Genomic DNA, 5362 nt, shown 5'->3' with positions numbered 1-5362 from the left:
TGCTTCTTCTACATATATATACACCAACATCATAGTCTCCTACCAACTTGAAGCTAAAAAGCATGTAGTTGACAACATCTGTTACCATATAACTACAAGTGAGACTTTAAGGGTTTGTTTGAAAACAACTTATTTAGCTGAAATTGAAAACTTTTTGCTAAAAGTGTAAGAAAAAAAAAGGTCAAAACTGAGTTGAATAGTACAATAGAATCCATGAATAGTACTAAAAAGTGTAATGAGATCATGAATAATACAAAAAAAAAAAAGCTAAAAACTAAAATAAACTGAAACTTTCATCAGCTCCGAAACAAAGTCTAAATTCTTAGAATATATTTAGATTGCTTGATTTTCTCATTAATTAATGAATTTATGTTTGACTTGTATGTTGCAAAATTCCTAATTTGTTATGAGATTCAAATTTAGTATCAAGGTTTAATGAAGGAAAACATAACTCAAAAGGAAACTTTGATTTTCAAAAGGTTTGCATTAGGAAAAATCCAATAGATGATTATGGTTGGCAATGAATTTTTACTAAATATTGTAAGTTAAGAAAAAAAATCTATCTTAGGAATAATTATTTTTTGAATATCATATTAGGAATATATGTATATAATAGAATGATGATTAGTTCATAGCCGTCTATCTTAGGAATAATTCTTCTCTTTTTTTCTTTTTTTTTTTAATTTTATTTATTTATATTATAAATATTAAAGATCTGGCGGGTCGGGTGACCTGAGTATTTGACCCAGATTCATGCCCAACCCGAACTATAAATATCGAGTCGATGATTCGAAAATAAAGAGAGGAAGAAGCCGATTCGGAAATTAGAAATATAAAGTATTGGAAGAGGAAGAAACCGCGATGAAAGCCGAGATGATGAATTTGGATTTATCAAAGGAAGCCGAGTCCCTGCCAAATCAGAAAGGCTCTCATTACAGCCTTGCAGCCGCACGAAACAGAGCGATTATATTGTTTTGATCTTGACACACATAAATGGGCAAACACAAGCATCCCTGACTATCTTGGTAATTTCTCTGGCGACACTCTGTTTGTAGGGCGGAGGCTTTATGGATGTTACTACAACACGGTAGCTGCATTAGTCCCATTAGAAGAAGAAGAAGAAACGGAGGAGGAGGAAGAGGAAGAAGAGGAAGCAGAAGATAAGGAGCTTCAACAATTGTTTAAGCATCACCGCCTTCATCAAGTCTCAGAGGAGATGGGTATGGATGCTATTCTTAATGTTCCTCCGCAGGTGCATTACTCGTCAAGTCTGCTTCCTCAAAGGAAAGATGTACTTTTGTTATGTAAGGACTGGCATGCCTCCGCATCTGCATCCGCATCCGAAAATTGCCAGTCATTTCGACATAGGAGATGACAAAAAACGTTTCATTAGCATTGTAATTTTTCAAGCCGTTAGGGGGACATACAAAAAAAAATGACACTAGATTTTTCGAGGCAAATTTCCTTCATTCGGAGCACTATGAAGTTAATACCCCGTTCCCAAGTGACGGTTTCATCAAAGGCTGCTACGTTCTTGGCTCGGTATATTTTTCATGCCTTTTGTTTGTTTCTTCATTACTATTTTTTCTTTTCGTATCTACATACCATATGAATACTTCAGTTGTTTCTTGGGACTTGTCTTTATCAACCCACAAAACCTGGGATGATGGTGATCATTTCGAATCCCAACATCCTTCTTCTTCATAGAATTTTGAAAACACATGATTTGTGCAACAGGGATACCCAGAGTCGAGTAAACAGATCAGCGTCTAAGGTGGGGTGGGGTTGCCGGCAATCTTGGGCAGAAGATGTCCAAGCGCGTTTCGATTGCCAAGGTCACTCTCAATCCTGTAATTTCCTTCTCTCTGAAACAACATTTTGTCTAAAAAATAAATTTAGTTGTTGGGTTGAAATTGTATACTAATTTTTGGATGTTGTACGTTGCAATTGAAGAGTCTAGAGTAATTGTTGATTATTGCACTGTATAGAAGGGGGAGATGCGAAACCTTCAATGGTTTTCGAAAAATATGTGTTTGTATGTTAGATAGAGGGGTTTTTTTTGCCCTAGGATTTTAATTTTTTAAGTTTTTAAGTAGAATTGTTAATTCTTTTTCCACTGGCTTTACTTTCATATATAAATTTTCTGAGTTTATCGTTTACACATATTTTTCATTAGTGAAAATCGAAGCACATGTATTTAAGAGACAGTGTTGAGGAATTGAAAAATGTGTGTTTGAGATAGACAGGTTTGGATCTGAGATTTTGAAATATATGGTGTTTGTTTGTTTGTTTTTGTTTTTTTCTGTTACATTGGTGTTAGTTTGGCTTCTTCAGTTAGATTGTGATTTCTAGAATCCTGATGGAGAATAATTTTCATTTGGGGAAGAGGATTGGGAGTGCAGAGATAAGTTGTAGATTAGGATTTAGAAATAGAGAAACTTGACAAAAGAATCTTCCAAATTTTGAAGTTCTAGAGTTCATACCTGAAGGAAATCTTCTTAGTTAATTAGTATGGTGATCTTTGAAAAGTTCTAGAACAATGGAGACTAATCTAGCAGAAAAGAAAGGTTGAGGGAAAGAATGATTGGAATTGATAATACTATGCTTGCATTGATTAGAAAGAGAGATATGATATATAGGGCTGGGTGAGACGGTCAAAGCCAATAACCACTGCTCACGTCACCATATTAGAAATAGAAACAAATTCTGTTACAATACTATGACCTCTATTATCATTTCATGTGTCCCTATCAGTTAACTTAGGTTTCCATTGATATGCATGTCGTTTTGGTTATTGTATTAATGCATTTGCAATGTCATTTGTTTCATTACTGCATATCTCTTTACGTCCCCCTCAAACTTAGGGGGAGGTATCAGCGTGAGTTTGAAATGAATTAAAATAAACCGAGAAGAAGACATGTAGCTAAAATATCACCAAGTTGATCCTTTGTAGAGATAAATTGTGCTTGAATATCCTTTTGAACAACTTGCTCTCGCACAAAAAGGTAATCCACCTCTATATGTTTTGTGCGAGAGTGGAAAACTAGATTAGACACTAAGGCCAATGGAGATAAGTTGTCATGCCATAATAAGGGAGGCTTAAGAAGATAAATGTGTAACTCTTGCAACAAAATTCTCAACCATGGGAGTTCAGCTGCAGTAGAAGCTGAGGCCCGGTATTCGGCCTCAGTGGAACTTCTAGAAACAGTGGGTTGCTTTTTAGCAGCCCAAGTAATAGGATTGGAACCCAGAAAAGCAGTGAAGCCTGATGTAGCCAAAGCTCAGTCTTTGACAAAATTAGGCTAATCTTGGTGTGGCTCTTTCAGTTACCACTTATTAGGCACTTATACAATGTTTCGTTTCTTTTCATCCATTTTTATTTTTCTTTAACTCGTATAACGAGTATTCCCTACTATAGTCTTGAATAGAAAGTATTGTTTCCAATCTCTCATTTCTTTGCCATGTAGCTTGATAAAATGTCCATATGGTATGTTGCAAATACGCTTATAGATATAAATTGGCTGGTGGTTTTCCTCACAACTATGCACTAAACCCAATATCCATGTGCACAAAATCCTATGGCCTTATAGCCGGGTATTGTAGGAAGATTATTGTGGACCCAACCCTTTTTATTTTTTTCCCCTATGCTAAAAAATATCTCCTTTAGGATTCATGTTGACCTCCTGCATAAATTTTCCTAGTTCAACTTTTATTAAGCTTCCCCTGAAGTATGAGCTTGAAAAGCATAATTTTAGGATGTATAGGAATTAGAATTGTAAAAAATATCATCCATGGTTTCTGAGTTGCTTGGATTGCAATTTGGTAAGGCATATGATAGTATGTATAATGAATCTTTAAGGGTTTTTTTTTTGAAAAATACATAAACAGGCTTGATTTATACAAGGCATAACCCAAAAAAGAAAGGAACAGGAGCCTAAAAGATGAGAAAGTAACAAGAGTGAACAAGTTTGGGAAATGGAAATATGAACAAGGCATAACCTAAAAAGGGAAGAGAATGGAATGTTGATGTTGAATAATCGTTTGGCAAAGGATTGATCCTATTGAATATTATCAGGTGGTGCGACATTCTAAAATATCTGCATGAAATATTACTTGATTCTATTTCAAAGAAACTAAATAAATGTAAAAATATCAAGAAGACAAACTAGTATGAACATGAGTGTACATCTTTACTTGAGCATTTAAACATGGAGATAATGTATGACATTCACATATGGAACTCACAAACACATTCAGTTTTGGGGTCCTATGGAATAAATGTTGAACATAGACAAAAACAAATGAGAATATTATCACACGTAACAATGCTCTCTAAATACATATACAAATAGCATAAGATAGATCCAGCTAATTATACCATAATAAAGGAAACATTATAAGGCCCTGTGTGGAATGAACATAAGCTTTAGATGTGTTTCTCATATGCTTTGTGAGAATGCTTCTTCTACATATATATACACCAACATCATAGTCTCCTACCAACTTGAAGCTGAAAATCATGTAGTTGACACCACCTGTTATCATATAACTGCAAGTGAGACTTTAAATGCACAATGAGTTTTTTTTTTTTTTTTTTTTTTTTTTAGAGATAGTTAGAATACAATGCTAACCTCGCACCTTGAACCCTTTCCCCCTTTACACCCCCAAGAACTTTGTGCATGGAGAGGTCAATTAAGTTATAAGGCTCTTGGCTACATGCTTCTATATATGAGTTAAATGGAGTACTTTCATCACTTTTATACTTCCATATATGATGAGGAAAAACGAAATCTATAATTTAACGAGTTTAATTAGTATCATCTTTTAAAGATTTGAACATAATTTCTAGAATGTGATGTTTTTGTTCTTATAATAAATGTAAAATTAGAGCAAAATAATCAGGGTGGACAGAACAACAAAGTTTTTGTGAAGCCAAGATTTTAGCAAACTATCAACAATTTGCCAAATATGGTTTTCCAGATTTTATGAAACTACCATTAAAATACTTCTAGATGGGGATATAAAGGCTTGAGCGCGGCCAAAACTGCTTCCTAGACATGCAAATAAAAACTATTAGTCCACAAGTAATTATCTTTAAATTAGCAAAATACATGTCTTTTTACTGAACAAGATGTATTGGACTCATTGTTTATTAGATATTTTTTTTGTGAATATCAGCTATTTATCATAAATAAATTGGTTCCAAGTTGTCTAATAATTTGATAACTAGAGTCAAGTTGCATTCTATTTATGTGGTTTCTTTTTGCAAATGTGTTAGGGACCGAAAATAGATTTAGTTGGTAACAAGTATAACCATTGGGCAATGGAATAAGTTTTGATTGAGCATGATTAGCAACCTGCT

General features: G+C 34.1%; 1 long non-coding RNA gene across 1 annotated transcript; it reads left to right on the top strand.

Moving 5' to 3' along the window:
- The first annotated feature begins 794 nt into the window (after positions 1-794).
- Positions 795-2241, top strand: LOC136070246 (uncharacterized). Its single transcript, XR_010631534.1, has 2 exons — positions 795-1542; positions 1738-2241. It is a non-coding gene; the product is annotated as an uncharacterized LOC136070246 (long non-coding RNA).
- The last annotated feature ends 3121 nt before the right edge of the window (positions 2242-5362 follow it).

The sequence above is a fragment of the Quercus suber genome, unplaced genomic scaffold (assembly GCF_002906115.3).
Source record: "Quercus suber isolate HL8 unplaced genomic scaffold, Cork oak 2.0 scaffold_220, whole genome shotgun sequence".
NCBI classification, from domain to species: domain Eukaryota; kingdom Viridiplantae; phylum Streptophyta; class Magnoliopsida; order Fagales; family Fagaceae; genus Quercus; species Quercus suber.
The sequence above is the reverse complement of the archived record's forward strand: the minus strand, read 5'-3'. Positions and strand labels throughout refer to the sequence as shown.